Below are 17,834 nucleotides of genomic sequence, written 5' to 3' on the forward strand. Positions count from 1 at the left end.
GCGTTGTCTGGGTAGACATGCGGTGCGAGTGTTTGATCAAAGTGGTGTGTCGTGTAAGGGTGTGCTGTATGGAGTGCCAGTGTCTGTGACTATGTCTGAGGTGGAAGAGAAATTGGCGGATGTAGGGGTGGTGGAAGCGTGGAGGTTGGGGAGGAGAGTTGCACATGGGGGTGTGGTGTCTACGACTGTGGCAGTGAGGTTTGCGAGGACAGAGTGTCCCGAAGTGGTGGAGTTGGGATATCAGCGGTTTCGTGTGAAAGTTTATGTAGCGATGCCTTTGAGATGTTATAAGTGTCAGCAGTTTGGATATGTGGCGAGAGTATGCAGGAATGAGAGACACTGTGGGAGGTGTGGTGGAGATCACGATATTAAGGAATGCAAGGTGGAGACCCCGGAGAAGTGTGTGAATTGTGGGGGGGACATTCTACTGCGTTTAGGGGGTGTGAGAGTCACAGGGTGGCGAGAGAGGTGGTGCAGGTAAGGGCGGCGGAAGGTTTATCTTATGCAGAGGCTGTAGCAAAGGTGAAACCGGTACGGGTAGTGAGTGAGGTGAGTGGGAAAGAGCTGGTGGTGGATGAGGCTGTGGGAAGGAAGAAAGTGGTGGGTGAGGTGAAAGGCGTAGAAATGGTGGTTGTCCCGAAAACTGAGTTTATGTTCTTTATAGTGAGTGTGCAGGAGCTGGTTATGGGGAATTTGTCTGTCAGTGTGTCGGATCTTACGAAAGGAGTAGTGGAAGCGGGGAGGAGGTTTTTGAGTGTTGTGGATGTGGTGGAACAGGATGTATTTAGGATGGTTTCTAAAGTGCGGAAGCAGAGTGGGGTGTCAGCATGAGGATTTTGCAGTGGAATGCGAGGAGTTTGTTGAGGAATGGGCAAAGCGGTGTTGTGTGGGGAATTGAATGTTGATGTGGTTTGTATTCAGGAGACGTGGTTAAGGGGTGATCTGAGGTTTGTGATTCCGGGTTTTGAGTTGTTTCATAAGGATAGGTTAGAGGGGAGATGGGGGGTGTGGCTTTAGCAGTTCGAAGGGGTTGGTTGCAAGGGAGATTGTGGTGGATGGAGCAGTGGAGGCGATTGGGGCGGGGATTCGGGTAGGGGGTTCGGAAGTATTGGTGTTGAATTATTATAATCTGTGTGAGGTGGTGGAGGTGGGTGTGCTGTCTGGAGTGTTAAGGGGACATGTGGGACCTTGTGTTTTGTGTGGCGATTTTAACAGTGCCAACACGTTGTGGGTTAGTGATCGGACAGATGCGAATGGGGAACTGTTAGAGGAGATGGCTGATGAATTGTGTCTGGTATTGCTGAACGATGGTTCGGGTACGCGGTTGGATGTGAGGACTGGGAAGTTGTCGTGTTTGGATTTGACCTGGGTGTCTGCTGCGATTGCAGGTGAATGTGATTGGGAGGTGCGTGAGGATGGGGACATGGGGAGCGATCATTCTGGTATTTTGGTGACTGTGAGGGGTGAGGTAGGGATCAGGCCACGGATGTCAGGGAGTCAGTTGAATTTTAGGAAGGCTGATTGGGAGGTGTATAAGGGAGTGTGTCAGGAATTGATTGTTCCTCAGGGAAGGGATGGGGGGTGGATGAATGGAATGAGCATCTGGTGCAGGGAATGAGAGCAGCGTCTGTGGCAGCAATTCCAGAGATTGAGAAGGGGAAGGGAGGGAAGGTCGAGGTTCCTTGGTGGTCGGTGGAATGTTCGAGAGCGGTTGCGGCGCGTAAGAAGGCTAGGGCCAGGGCAGTGAGATCAGGGTGTTGGTGGATCTGGTGACATATAAGAAGGCTAAGGCGGTGGTGCAGAGGGTGATTAGGGAAAGAAAGCGTGGATATTGGAGGGGCTATTGTGGGACCCTGGGGAATGATTCTGGTGTGGGTGAGGTTTGTAAATAGTTCAAGCGGATGTCCGGATTGATGAGGCCGCAGGGTGGTGTGTCTGTGTTGTTGAAAGGGGAAGAGGTGGTCAGTGAGGAAGGGGAGAAGGCGAATTTGTTGGGGGAGTATTTTGCGGAGGTGCACAGTTCAGGGAATTTTCCAGAAGCGGTGAGGCTAGGTATGGGTGTGGTTGAGGAGGAGATGCGGGAGTTGTTGGCGGATGTTCGGCCTTGGGAGGAGCAGTACGAGGTTCCGTTTTCTATGGTGGAATTGGATGGGGCGATTCGGAAGGGGAAGTCGTCTAGCCCAGGGGTGGATGGGGTCATGTATGTATTTTTGGAGAAGTTGCCGGTGGAATGTAAGTTGGAGGTATTGGCTTTGTTCAATGAGATCTGGAAGAGGGGAGTTTTGCCGAAGTTGTGGAAGAGAGCGATTGTGGTGGCGATTTTGAAGTGTGGCAAGGTTCCTACGGAGTGTAAGTCGTATAGACAGATTGCGCTGACTGTTGTGATGTATAAGGTAATGGAACGGATGGTGGTTGAGCGATTGGGGTTTTATTTGGAGTCGAATGGGCGTTTGAGTGATTTTCAGAGTGGGTTTAGGAGGAATCGGTCGGTGGCTGATCCGTTAGTAAGGTTGGTGACTGGGGTGGAGGAGGCGTTGTGTGATGGGGAGTTGGTGGGGGCGTTCTTTTTTGATTTGGAGAAAGCGTATGATATGGTATGGAAGAGCGGGTTGTTGTTAAGATTGTTGGAGATGGGTGTGAAGGGGAGGATGTTTCGGTGGATTAGGGCGTTTTTGGCTGATAGGACCTTTCAGGTGAGAGTGAGGGGGGTGCTGTCTGAGGTTTGGAAGATGGAGAATGGGACGCCACAGGGGAGTGTGATTAGTGCAATGCTGTTTAATGTGATGGTGGATGGGTTGATTCGGGCTTTAGCGGGAATCGGGTGTCAGGTGGATTTCTTCGCAGATGATGGTGTGGTATGGGTAAGAGGGCGGAGTTTGTTGTTGGTGCAGAGTCGGCTGCAAGCTGCGATAGTGCGAATGGAGGAGTGGTGTGGGAAATGGGGCTTTTCGGTGTCTGTGGATAAAAGTGTGAGTATGGTCTTCTCGAGGAGAAGGTTGCAGCAGGAGTTGGACTTAGTTTTGAAAGGTGTGAGGGTAAAGAGCGTAGAAGAGTTTCGGTACTTGGGGGTGATTTTGGATAGGAAGTTGAACTGGAATGTGCAGGTGGATGGTGTGGTGGATAAGTGTAAACGTAGGTTGAATTTGTTGCGGGCGGTGTCTGGGAAAGAGTGGGGTGCGCAGCAGAAGTGTTTACGAATGTTGTATAAAGGGTTGATTTTGAGTTTGATGGATTTTGGATGTCAGGTGGCAGTGGGTTTCACAGCGAGTCAGAAGTTGCGGTTGGATAGGGTGCAGACGAGGGCATTGAGGGTGTGTTCGGGTGTGATGAGGTCCTCTCCAGTGAATGCTGTGCAGGTGCTTGTGGGGGAGATGCCGTTGGGGATGAGGAGGGATGCGTTAAATATGAGGTGGTGGGTGAAGTGTAGTGCGAAGAGTGTGGCTCATCCGGTGCGTGAATGTTTGAAGTATAATTGGAGGTTTGACTACTATAGGGACCGGTGGAGGAGGAAGGGGGGCACTTTGGGGTTTCATATGTGGGAGAAGGGGGTGAAGTGGGGTGTAGGCGAGTTGTTGGCTGTGACGGGTACGGATTTGGTGAGATGGCCTATGTGGATGATGGGGTCTCCGAAGGTGTGTTTAGAGTTGGCGAGTGTGGTGTCGAAGAAGTGGGGTTTGCGGGTTGAGATCAAGGTTTTGGGTCAGGCTTATGTGGCAGGGAAGGAAGGATGTAAGGTGTTCACGGATGGTTCGAAAGATCCTGTGTCTGGGAGAGTGGGTATGGCGTATTATTTGGAAAGGACTGGGGAGTATAATGTGAGGCGTCTGACGAATGATGTGTGATGTGTCTATTTGTACGGCTGAGTTGGTGGCGATTGCATTGGCGATTGATAGGGTGTGCGAGTTGGGGTATGAGAAGGTGGTGGTGTTCTCGGATTCATTAAGTGGGTTGCAGGCGATTGTGGCAGGGGATGGTGATAGGAAGGATGTGATTTTGGACATCAGGAGGAAGATTGATTGGTGTGTGCGTGGGGGAATGGATTTGGAGTTGGCGTGGGTCCCCAGTCACAGTGGCGTTTTGGGTAATGAGTTGGTGGATCTGGCGGCGAGTGAAAGTATGAGGAGGGGAACGGTTGATGTGAGGTTGCCTTTGAGTGTGGATGAGGTGAAGGCTGTGGTGGTGAGACGGGTAATGGATGAGTGGCAGGAGAGGTGGGTGAGTGGGGTGAAGGGCAGGTGGATGTTTGGTGTCCGTGGGAAAGTGTTGGTGAAGGTGGACACGGGAAGTCTGGAATGGAGGAGGGGGGAGGAGGTGATGCTGAATCGGTTGAGGATAGGGCATGTGGGGCTGAATGACTGTCTGCATCGAGTGGGGAAGCGTGAGTCGAGGGACTGTGCAGTGTGTGGGGTGCCTGAGACTGTGGGACATTTTTTGCTTAGGTGTGAGAGACATGTTGTGGAGAGAGAATTGATGAGGGTTCGGTTGTCTGCGCTGGGTGTGGCTGAGATGAGTGGGAAGGCTTTGCTGGGAGGTAACGGGGTGAGAGGCAGGAGGAGGAGCAGTGTGTTGTTGGATTTTGTGAGACAGACGGGGCGGTGGGAGGAATTGTGAGTTTATGTGGGCTATGTGTTGATTGGTGGGTTGGTGCACATCATCCTATTGGATGGGGAAGCGCCTGCGTGGGTCCGCCCACGCAATCGGTAATTTAGAAGAAGAAGAAGAAGGAGGGACCTGGCAGGATACTGCAACAGCTCTTAAAGTCATACGGCAAGCGTTCGACTGCAGTGGCTTGGAAATCTATCAGGATCAGAGTTTTGTTCCTATTATTGAGACAAAAGGGAAATTTCATGATATGGATCTACGGAGCAGGCAGTGAACGTGGACATGTTTCTGCTGTTGCCATGAGAAGGCATGAGGTACTGGTTAACGTTTTCTTTTGCAGGTTTGGGAAAGGCGATACATACTACAGGAAATATATATATGTTTTCAGCAATGTATATTGTATAAGTGAACACATATCGTACAATTTGAAATGTAAGTGAATTAACGTTTTGGTTTGAGATTTCCAAACAGTAACCAGTGGGCATGCAGTTTGTAGTATGGTGATTCCCATTTTTGATAGTGCCAGTAGTGCTGGCGTGGTTTGAGACATTTGCATGTCTTTATTGTTGTTGAAACCACATGTTGGGTGGTACGGTGCCAATGTGTTTTTGGCAAGTGTTATTTGGAAATTGCATGGACCAATGTGGTTATTGGCAAGTTTATATTGGAAAGTGTATGGACTTAATATTACGGTGCCAATGGGTTTAGCAAGTTTTAGAAAAAGGTATGGAACATATGCAACCAAAAGAAATGACAAGTAATGATATGTACAGGGTTTTTTTTAGTTTGCACTAACCCAAACTTTTATCCACAGTTACATCTCAACAAAAACTATCCAGGCATAAATATTGTGGACTTTTGTGTGTCGCACCTAAATATTGGATTTTGCTGAATTCCTCTGGTTGTTTTTGTATGTGGACATTGTGATTGGGACCTACTGCATTTCTTGGATATGTTCATTCTCGCAATGTTTATTGAGAACATCCAAATTGCATTAATGTTGATAATGACAGTTTTTTCTCACAGGTAACATCACAAAGGACTTTGTAGCTGAATATATTGGACTCAATTGATGTTGCATACTCTTGTTTACCAAATATTATATGCGCAAATTGCCTAAGTGTGTAATGTGATTCTGTGAGAGAGTGGGTGTGTGCAAATGGAAGGACAGATGAGATTCCCGACACTATATGTGTCTAATATGGTGGGGGATTTAGATTCCCAACACTGTGGCGTGTCACATTTTTGGGGGATGGAGAATCCCGACACTGGTGGTGTCAAATTGTTGGGGGATGGAGAATCCCGACACTGGTAGTGTCAAATATTTGGGGGATGGAGAATTCTGACACTGGTAGTGTCAAATATTGTGGGGGATGTAGAATCCCGACACTGTGGTGTCAAATTTGTGGGGGATGGAGAATCCTGACACTGCTGGTGTCAGAGGAGGAAGATGGTTGTGAGTTCAGTTGGTTTGTTTTCGAGTCATGCCAATGTTAATGTGCTCAGTGGGGAGCATTTGTTTTTCAAGGTTTGTGGCTAGGTTACAGACCTGGTATTATGTAGGCACACTACTTGTGTCAATGTTAGTGTTATATGACAATGACATTGGGCTTGGTGCCCAGCATGTGGGTGTTTACTGGACGCTCATTGTGTCTCAATATGGATATGCTTTAGGCAGATAGAGGGGCATAACCCTGTGGTTGTCAGGAAACCTTGTTGTTGAATGTTGAAACAGGGTTAATATGTTGTTGTAGGTCGTAAAGATTGTTTATGAGATGGTGGCTGGTCCCATGCTGTTGAGTTCCATAAGTGGCCATTATGGTCCTGGTGATTGAATTGAAGTGAATTGGCTATTTGACAGCCATATTATGGACTTGGAAGGGAATAGCATTTTGCTTTTAATAGTTTGCAGGATGGGTTTCTGGAAAGATAGTTCTTTGAGATATAAATTGTTCATATTAATGACTTTTCCTTCTGTTTCCTTCCTTCATTGTAATGTTATGTAAAGGGGGGATGTGTTATGTTTTACCTATTCAGTGTTTGCAGCTATTGCCTATTTATGTGTGAGTCTGTATCTGGAATGTTTGTATTAGAGTGTTCCACCTAGAATGTTATCGTGTGAGTGCCAAGGTTCTTATTGTTTCAGTTGGAAACTGAGCTTGGCACAGGGGGACCGGTGGATGTTTCTGTACCATGAACTTGTCCTGAATTGTAACCTAATTGTACTTACCTACATGATACGTACCTACTAAAATCACATAACATAACCAAGGCTCCGCAGTGTTTATTCAACCTTCTAATTCCCATCGCAACAGTGGGCACACTTATTTCAGAGAGTGGCCGCTACCCCGCTTGGGTATTTTTGAGTCTGGCAAACTTGCTCCAGTGTTCAGCTAAAGGATTTCACACAGGTTGTCCAAGTGCCGACGGTTACCCATAAAATAACATAAAAGTGTCATCAAAACACATGTCTCTTACTGGAATTTTTTCATGGGAATATTTCACTATGGATTGTTAAGATTAAAAGATGGGAGCCTTTTATACTTGGCCAGCGTAGTCATTGTAAAATCTCCCCTCTCGAGTCATTTTCTGGTGTTGATTCATGTTTTTAAAATGCCAATGCTCTTTTGTCTGGTTCTAAGGGGAAAGGTCATTTGAATCAAACTTGTGTATTTCACTTTAAGATATGTACACTGTGCAAATACTCACAGGTGCCAGCTTTTGATTTTTGCTATGGGGCCAGAAATGCCACACCTATTGATGCGAGGGAGCCGTATCCATCCCATAGTCAAAACACCACATTTTACAGCACATTTTGCAGCAGCAATGGGAGAAAAAAAGCCATATGATTTACAGGAAGATATAAACATAACATCTCAGCAACAGTCACCTACCCTGTTCAGTTGCCTTGCAACCTTCTGTCATGGGATTCCCTGCTTCCCCTTTCAAATCTTGCACCCACCAAACAGTTGTGGCCTGCGTACCCCCTCCAACGAAGGCTCATAGGGTACACTGATGAGGCTCCCTTCTCATTTTGTCTGCTACTACACAATGAACCCGCACTCCTGATATTGCCACATGAGTAAATGTTAACAGCATACTTGCCAACCCTTCAGATTTAGGCAGTAGGCTACTGCTTTTTAAGCAGTACTACTGCCTACAGATTTGGGTGACAGATCCTACTGGTTTGCACAGTGGTAGGTAATTTATTTGACTGTAAGGAAGGCTGCAGGACAAAGCATGCAACACATTAATTAGTCTTTCTGTGCAGTGGGCTAGTAGGTGATTACTTTGGGCTCAGACCAATCCACTGACCTGACAGCTACGTGACTCTGTCCTGCACTCTTGCCGGTACAACCCTTTGGTGAACTACCAGTGAAGGCAAGTGGCAGAGCCTAACACCATCATGCAGCATCTGCCTATCAGACTGAGGGGGGTATCACTCTCCATGTCATTCAGTGTTCAGCTTGCACTGCAGGAATACATATATATTGCCCAGACTGCTGCTACAGAGAGTGGCAAACGTTGCCTACTAGCTCTGTGCGATTACCTTCTGTGAACTGAATTTGGTGTTACCTTACCATTCAGAATTATACATTTTTAACATTTGAACATCTTTCCATGTTGTGCCGTTTGATAGGTTGTGTATTTTAAAATGCTTCAATGGTGCAACAATGTATGTTTCGTATTTTCCTCTGATGTTATTGTTATGCGAATTATTATTTTTGAAACTTGAAAAATCCTACATCTTTTTGGTCACAGACAAATCATATACTGGATGTCACATTGTATTTGTCTCCCGCCTTCCTACTGGCATCGTGTTTTAAGGTAATTGGGCATGATATTGTGTATATTAAAGACTCATTCGGTGAAATAATTGTCTGTAATATCACGTGTCACTTTTATGCATATAAGCCTCCTCCTCCCTCCCCCATCATTTTATAGCACCAGGTCCTTGCAAATACTAGGGCCAGCTCTGCTGTGAGAAAGCATTATGAAGTAATGTGGGTCATCTACCTTACACCACGCAGGAGCCAGAAGGTAAGTTTACATGTAGATTTATTCTTAGGTACTTGATAGTTAGAGAAAGCGCTGGGTCATCCACACTCATCCAGAGCAGCAACCAACTGACATTTCCAGAATTCCAAAATCCAAACCCCTCCAACCTTTCACTAGCCTAGAAGGTTCCAAATGACCTCACAGCCCAGGTGAGTAGATAAGAATAACCCACATTCCACTTTGATGGCACAAGCCACCAGGAAGCACTGAGGCACATAATCAAGCTGCAAGCTATGATTATAACACATTACCTTATGTTATGTATGTACACACTGACCCACGTCAGTGTGGAATGTTAGAGTTGAACGCTCTCACACGGAGTGTTCAACTCATTCTGTTCCTGGCAGCCCAACCTCCGGGGGCCTTTCCATTAAAGCTCCTTCAAAACTCCTTTGGGTCCGCTCTTATTTTTTCACATTGGCGACGAGGAGTAACCTTTAAGGCCCCCGGGGTGAGCCCCGTTTCCAGCCCCTACCTGCTGTACTTCACCCCGAGCCAGACGCTTCCAGAGGCCTACCGCCAAGCCTCACTGTGCCGTGCCTCCTGCCCGTCGGCTGCGGAGACGCGAGTGAGGCCTCGCCATCTCGCCCCATACCTTTCAGCGCTCCGCCTGTGAAGGGCGCCGCTCCTCCCTGCCGGGAGTTTAGAGCGGCGCACAATCCACACCTGCCCTGCTCTAACGGTGCTCCAGACAGCAGGAGCTGTCCATCTACCAGGTCAGAGGAGGGGGAAGGACACCTCACCAAAATTCTTTGAAGTAGCACACATCATTTATAGCGAAACGTACGTTTTTTTTTATTGGGATCCGAAAGATCCTTCCTTCTCAGCTCATAAAAACGTACACCGCCGCCCTGATTGGAACTTTGCATCCATTTCAAAATCTGCCACCTGTTGCCCGGCAACGCGCACACGGCAAAGAGCAACTTTGACTCCGTCAATAGCCATTGTGATGTAATCTGACTTTCCAGGACTAATCACCTTGTATCTCAGTCCATTGTGAGATCACAATTGAACATTCCATCAAGGCCTTCCCAGGACTAGCCACCTTGCGTTTTCAGCCCATTGTGAGGCCACAATCCGTACTGAAGGCCATTCATGTACTGATGCTTAAAGACTCTGCAATCACAGTACAAGTCCATCAAAGGCCAACAACATAGGGGATTCCCCTAACACACACACCCTCTGAGTCAGGTTCAAGACAACCCCTTCAGACTTTCCAGTCCGTGCTGAAGTAATAAAGACTGAACCCCAGCACCTTTCTCGACCAACTCAGCTCACAGGGCGATCCGTTCTTAATCTCAAAAGCCCGCCATGCAAGGCATTCCCCCACCGACTAATTTTCTGCCGTGTCCGGGCAACCCCAGATATCCCTGGGAGCAGTGGATAGAAGGCTTTCAGGTTTACCTGTGAGCCATTGGTGGCAATAAATTTAGCGACGACCTCAAGGAGGCGACTCTACTAAACTGTGCAGGGGCAGAGGCCCTCAGGATATTCAGGGCACTTCCTGAGCCGGATGATGGAGGAGGAGATAACAATAACAACCGCAAATATGAGAACGCACTAGCTAAACTCTCCAAGCATTTCGGCAACAAGACGAATGTCGTTCTGGAGAGGTACAGATTTTTTTCAAGAAAACAGTTGAAGGGCAAATCCATTGACGCCTTCCTCGCATCTCTCAGGACACTCATGACGACGTGCAACTTCAAAGGTGTGGGAAATGAATACCTTAGGGACCAGTTGGTACTGAACGTGGATGATCCATGGATCCAACAGAGACTATGGCAATCCAAAAATCCATCCTTGGAAGAAGCCACTGAGATAGCCAGAAGTATCGAACTGGGTGACTGTTGCCTGAAGGAGAGATTCGACCAGGCTGGAGTTTCTGAAGTGAAATCCCTTGAGGCTAACACGAGTGAACCTCCTATAGCCCTTGTGAGGGGAACATCGTCACGTGCCCCGAGGCCCTATCCAGCTAGAGGGAGGAGCTTGGCCTCGGCACGATCCAATCAACCTTCACAACGTTGCCAAAAATGTGGTTGGCAGAAACACAGCGATGTTGACAGAGAGTGCCCTGCAGCGGCCGTTGAGTGCTATAAATGGAATCAGATTGGTCACTTTGCCAAGGTGTGCAAGAACCCAAGGGCCAGGCCGGGTGGTTTTAGGAGGCCATCTGTCAGGCCAATGAGGGACACAGTGCGAGCTGTTGAAACCACTCAAGGACATGATGAGATGCTTACTATCAATCGGAGGAGTCCACCCATACAAATACTTACTGTCACCTCTCTACAATGCTCTAAGGCTCCTTGGGTCGACATGCAGATCAATGGGGTGTCACTCCCGGTAATGGTAGGTACAGGATCCCCCTACACGATGGTTGGTGTAGAAACGTTTCTGTCTGAGCTATCAGGCAAACTGAGCGATGTAAAGCACACCACAGTACGAGCTAAAGGTTACAGGAAGAGTCCCATAGACATCATTGGCTATGCGTGGGTGCGACTCAAATTTCGCGACAGGACGACCTACTGCAAACTCTTCATAGCAGATAAAGGTTCATCCATAGTAGGCTGGGAGGAGCAACCTGCTCTCCGTCTAAAGATTCATCCCGGCGAAGAGAACCCCATAATGTCTGTTCTGAGTAATGACAAGGAGATCAAGGACATCAAGGATATCCTGGCACAACAATTTCCCAAAGTGTTCTCTGGTAAAACTGGACTCCTAGAGGGGTTTCAGCATAATATCATTCTCAAACAGGGGGCCGTTCCTATAGCTCACAAAGTTCGTGGAGTCCCCATTGGAACCACGGAGGCACTAAAGAAGGAACTCATGCGCTTGTGTGAGCAGGACATTATACAACCTATCGAGAGTTCGGAATGGCTTGCTCCTATTGTACTCGTGAAAAAAACGGACAACTCCATAAGAACGTGCGTCGATCCAAGAGATCTGAACAAAAACATTTGAATCGACATTCACCCTCTCCCGAACATATCGGAGCTGTTAACGACCATGAAGCCGGCAAAATACTTCAGTACCCTAGATCTTTCGTCCGCGTATCACCAAATCAGTCTGGAAGAAAGCTCCAGAAGCCTCACCTCATTCGTAACTCCCCTCGGAGCATTCAGGTTTAAGAGGATGCCTTTCGGCCTCGCGTCAGCCGCCGCTGTTTTCCAGAGGCTGATGTCACACCTGTTTGGAGGTTTGGAAGGAGTACACTGTTTCCAAGACGATATCCTCATCTCGGCATGTCAGAGCAAGAACACGATGCGATACTTGCCAGCGTATTACGAATGATACAAAAAAGTGGCCTTACCTTAAAATTAGAGAAATGTAACATCAAATGCAACAAAGTATCCTACTTAGGTCACTCCATAGACTCCAACGGCATCAGTCCCAAGGAACAGCCAATAGATACCATCCTAGGCATTGCTGAACCAGAAAACACCAGTTGAGGAGTTTTCTCGGAATGACCGAGTACTATTCCAAATTTGTAGGAAATTACGCCAACAAGACCAAGAACATGAGGAATATCATGAAGAAAGCTAACAAATTCAACTGGTCCGAAGAGTGCAAAACAGAATTTGAAGAAATAAAACGTAACATCAACCAAGCACCCGCTTTAAGCATGTTTGACTGCAAAGTAAAGACAATTATATCAGTGGATCCCAGTAAGATCGGACTGGGCAGAGTTTTGGAGCAAATCCATGATAAGGGCAAAGTAACGATCGCCTTCACATCCAGGGTGCTAAAGGGAGCAGAATCGAATTATTCCACGATAGAGAGGGAGGCGCTGGGGGTAAAATGGATCCTGCAACATTTTCGAAACTTAATCTGGGGTTTACCCATTACACTCAGGACAGACCACAAACCGCTTTTACACATTCTACAGTCAAAGACACCTCATCTCATATCCCCAAGAATAAGACGTTGAATCCTTGATATTATGCAATACAACATCAATGTATGCTATACTCCCGGAGCACAAAATCAGGTGGCCGATTGTTTCTCCAGGCTATCGACTAATCGGGACACCGAATCTGAAGAGCCAGACCGTGACATTATAGCAACCATAAATCCAGCCATCCCCATTGATGAGTGGAAAAGTATAACAAATGATGATCCTGAACAAAAGGAGATCAGAAAACCAATAACTGATGACTGGATGACGCCATCTCAAAGTCTCACAGACTTCATGCCCATCAGACAAGAAATATGCATGGACAAGGAACACATCTACAGGGGTGACAGAATAATCCCACCAATACGGCTCAAGAAAAAGTTGCTTGATCTGGCACACGAAGGACACCTCGGGAGAAGTCTAACCAAGAACCGTTTAAGGTGCAACTACTGGTGGCTGAACATGTGGAGAGAAGCAGAAGAGTTGGTCAAAAATTGCTCCGCCTGTGCCACGAGTGACAAGTCCAAAACCACAAGGAAAACACTGCTACAGCCAATTGAAAGTCCAAAGAATGTATGGTCCAAATTGGCCATAGACATCATGGGACCATTTGAGAATTTGGAAGCGGTCAAGATCTACATCATAGCCCTAGTAGACTACACGTCTAAATGGACGGAGTGGGGCATATCAGAGACAAGTATAACCACAAGGAAAATCACGGAATTTCTGATGGACATATTCAACAGGGAAGGTGATCCCAAAGAGTTAATCGACAACGGGTCACAATTTCTGTCACTCGAATTCCAGGAGTTCCTCAAAGACAGAGCCATCCAGCACATCACCACCTCATTATATCATCCAATCTCTAATGGCCTCGTAGAGAGAATGAACAGGCTGGTAAAAAGTGTAATTCAGCTAGCCATCGCCAACACACTTCCGTGGAGGGAGACACTCAAGGAGGACTTATGTGCGTACAGAACAACTCCACACTCCACCACAGGTGTTGAACCATTCACAATGATGAGAGGCAGAATCGCCTACAATCGGCTCAGACCAGCCTGGATCTTTATGGACAATGGGGAGGTGAGATTGGACATGGATCATATTCAGAAACTTGTGAGAGAGAAACAAAGCAAATACAAAACATACAATGACTCTAGTAACAGAGTGAAAGAGATGGCAATCCAAGTGGGAGACTGGGTATGCATTAAAGAACTCAAGAAGACCCTCATAGGGGAATCCCGCTTCAGATCCCCACAAAGAGTAGCAAGATGCTATCGCAAATCTGTGTTGTTGGACGATGGGAAGAAATGGTCTGGCGATGACCTAGTGAAGATAGAAAGAGACCACAGAAAACCCAGCACAAGTAAGGACATACTTCCAAAAGACATTGTCCAGTCAGAAGACACACTTCCAAAAGACATTGTCCAGTCAGAAGACACACATCAGCAAAGCAGTGATGATAACAGTGATGTAATATCTGGTCCTACAGTCGGTCTTTCCAAGAGAAACCGGAGAATCATCTGAAACTACAGTGATGACTACCTTTATTATTGATGCACGAAGAACTGCAGCCTTCTGTCAAGAGGAACTCTTCATTTGATCAATATTGTTACAGTGTTTTCCCTGTTCTTCTTTCCCTTTTCCCACCCCTTCCTTCCTTTCCTCTTCTGTTTCCTCGTAAGGGAGATGTTATGTATGTACACACTGAGCCACGTCAGTGTGGAATGTTAATTGAACGCTCTCACACGGAGTGTTCAACTCATTCTGTTCCTGGCAGCCCAACCTCCGGGGGCCTTTCCATTAAAGCTCCTTCAAAACTCCTTTGGGTCCGCTCTTATTTTTTCACACCTTACCATAAAGAAAGTGAATGTATCCGAGATTAACCCAATCCACAAATTCATGAAAGCAAACCGACCAGCGCATGCGTGACATATGCGGACAGTTTAGAACGGCAGACAGAAACGCCTGGCTCGGGGACATCCCTTTTGGAAACGTGGGCGCGTTCTCCAACGTGAAAGGGTATTTTTTTTAACTACTTCCCCCTGCCACGTCTTGTCTTTTTGCCACACCCGGCCTGTCCGAGGGAGGAGCTGTTGTCTCGGGAGGGGAATTGCTTTAGCTAGAGGCAGGGCTCCCGTACGGCGCATGCGCACCACGTATTCTGCCTCAGCGAACTGCTCGCCCGCAGGCACGGTGCTGGACTGGGGACTAAGCCTCGGCTCCCTCCCGGTGAGTAGCGGTTTATACTCGTCTGACCCATCCGCTCTCTCAGGCCGGTGGCTCCAACGCTTTGTGAGGCGGCTTGCGCCCCGTCAGTCAGATTGACTCTATTTCCAGACATGTCCATCCAGGACTTTCTCGCTGCAGTAACGGCCATGGGTGGGAGATGCACTGCTCCTAGACTAGACCCATAGTTTATCCCGTAGTGTTGGGTCCAGTCAACAGGACGCCACTGAGACACGCGTAGTGCGTGTGCCCGAGTCCTACTCTCAACATCTTGAATGTCAATGAGTGTAAGAGCAAACGTCTTTGTGGAGTGAATCCCAATTAATTCTGTGGTTGACAGCTTGTTGGGTGGGTGATATGTCGGGGCCACAACTGCTGAATCGGGGAAGGGTGAATGCCCTCCAGCTTTGCTTTCGCTCGTTGCGCTGCTTGGGTGTCTGGCAAGTGAGGTGGACTGGCCTACAAGGAACGCTAAATGTTTCTCGCTGGGCCTCTAGTCCTCTACATCATGGAATTGGCTTCTTTAATGTGGTTACCCTGGCTGGCTGGCTGTGCCCGTACCCTTGCTCACATTCATCACACCCTTTTCCTTCCACCTTGACTGAACTCCCCCCCCCCCCCCCCCCACGCATTTGAAGGAAATACATCATTATAAAGCTTCCAGCATGTGGTTCACCACCAACTGACCTTTCATTGTGTTAAAGTGCGTTTATAACTGTATAGGGAGAAATGTTCTGTAAAATGAACCATTTAGACTTCTCTTGCCAAACTTCGTTGAGCTGAAAATCCTCCAAACCCTACTTGGTGTTTGGCTTCCTCGCCACCTTCTCAAATGAGACCATGTTGAAAACCGTCCCCGTTTCACTCCTGGTTCTGGGCGAGTAACTTGCACTCATTTGGAAGGTATCACACTCCCAGGCCTTTTTCATTAAATATAAATGAGCGATCCAGTTGCCAATTAACGTGTGGGGGGACACGTTGATTTTCCCTTCGTCCTGCTGCTGTGCTATGTGTCACATCTTTTATACTGCGCCAATAGCAGCTGATATATTCTTGGAGACTATTATGGTACATGGATATTTGTAAGGCTGTAAATGGCTTCAATTGGGATGCACAGCGTGCCGTTCGGTTTTGGTCTCCTGCCTTTAGTCTGGAATACTAGGGGTTGCATACGTAATCAGTGGTGGAAATGGAAAAAATGTGGTGGGGGAGACGTTGGGCAGGGGGCAGAGGGGGCGTGGTCTATTGGGGCAGGGTTGGTAGTGGCCATCTGATAAGACAAAAACTTAAAAAAAAAAAAAAAAAGCGCCCACCACTGCAACATTGCCTTTTACCACCGACCAGGGCTTTAAGTGAGCCGGGGCCTGCTGGGGCTCAGCCCCGACAGTCTCCAGAATTTCGTTTTGAGGCGGGGCCCACTATCTCCCCTGCCAGCCCCGGCCTGAAGCTCTCGCTCCTGTGCGAAAGCTTCAGGCTCCAGAAAAAAAATCCTTTCAGCCATAATGGTGGCGCCGCACCTGCGAGGCATCCCTTTAAGCAGGAGATACCCGTGTGCCGGTGCCACCATTATGGAGAAAACGTGAGGCCGCTGGAAGCTGATGCCATTTTCCTGAAGACTGAAACTCTTGGGAGTTTCAGTCTTCAGGAAACTGGCCTCAGCTTCCACAGGCCTCACCAGTTCAGCCTTAATGGTGACGCTGCCCCTACCCAGCTTGCAAAGGGCAGCGCCACCATTAAGGCTGAATAGGCGAGGCCCTGTCCCCTGCCAGGCAAACCTATAGAAAATAAATGCAGAGATCAACACTCTCTCCCCTATGGGGAGAAGGTGTTGATCACTAGAAAAGGATGCCTGGCAGGGGTGCCAGTGGCCCATTGAGCCGGGGCTCCTCGGGGGAGCGTGGCCTAACGGGCCAGCAGGACCCCTGCAGTTAGGCCACGTCCACTTGATGAGCCCTGGCTCATTTTGTAGTGCCAAAAAAAGAAAAAGAAAAAAAAAAACCTGCGACGGCAGCATTGCTCGCTACATGTACAACTGATTCCTTTCAGTTGTACATGTCGCGAGCATTGTGCATTACACATCAGTGCTAAAGCCGGAGGTAAACGGCAATGCTGCCGTCACGGTAGTTTCTTTTTTTTTTTTTTTTTTTTTTTTTTTTTTACAGCGTGGTCCATGGGCTTGGGCAGCTGACTCTGGCCGGATCCCGAGATCCGGCTACACATCTGGTGCCGGATCTCAGATCCGCCAAGAGCCGGCCCAATGGCCAGCACTGGGAGTAATAATACATGGACCGCTGTGTCGTGGGCCCACGTAGAGAATGGAGGAATCGTTCTGCATGTGTGAAGAAACGACATTTGTTTTATTTTTCGTCCTTGTGTTTGGTGTCGGGGCGGTTTTTAGCAAGTAAACCACTGTCGTTTTCTGATGCTTTGGCCATATTTGTGCAGCAAAGCTGCCTCTGTACTGTGCACCTGGCCACCCTCTGTCCTCCGAGCCCAGGTACTTGCTCGCACTGCCTCCGGGCCACTCCCTGCACTGGGGTCTGTATCTGTACCCATACAATTCCCCACCCCCTTTATTTTCTTCTGCACTTTTCCGACTTACCCTGTCGGCTAAACCCAGCACTTGGCAATTGCTGGCTGCACTACCGCTGTCTATTGCCTCTATCATTTATATATTTTACTTATCTGTTTCTCCTCTGCTCCGCACTTTCCACTTCTCCCCCTTCCATGCACTTCCGCTTTTCCCTTCCCATACACTTGCGCATTCTCAATGTCACTTGGCCTAGGAAGATCGTTGTTTTTATTCTCCCCTGTTCGCCGCCCTTGCCTTGTCGCGCTCTGAAACACGTGTATGAGCGCAATATAAATAAAATATTCTGAATGTCGGATTTTCAGGATACCCCTTATTAATGAGGGATATCCTGAAAACACTACAGGACAACAGGCCTGGAGTTGGGACAACCCTGACCGAAGATGGCTGTTTATTTTGAGATGTGATTCTGTTGGGTTTGGTCTCAAACCGTTATGTTCAATCTTGCCCCACACTGGTTAT

General features: G+C 47.8%; 1 protein-coding gene across 2 annotated transcripts in view; it reads left to right on the forward strand.

Moving 5' to 3' along the window:
- The first annotated feature begins 14,603 nt into the window (after positions 1-14,603).
- Positions 14,604-17,834, forward strand: part of CALU (calumenin) — a 144,724-nt gene continuing 141,493 nt past the window's right edge. Inside the window, exon 1 of one of the 2 annotated variants that reach the window (XM_069629528.1) lies at positions 14,604-14,785. The gene's annotated coding sequence lies outside the window, so the exon portion shown is untranslated. The remainder of the gene's footprint in view (positions 14,786-17,834) is intronic. The other variant, XM_069629529.1, reaches the window with a different exon arrangement.

Source organism: Ambystoma mexicanum, chromosome 12, assembly GCF_040938575.1.
Source record: "Ambystoma mexicanum isolate Mex_15411 chromosome 12, UKY_AmexF1_1, whole genome shotgun sequence".
Classification (NCBI taxonomy): Eukaryota; Metazoa; Chordata; class Amphibia; order Caudata; family Ambystomatidae; genus Ambystoma; species Ambystoma mexicanum.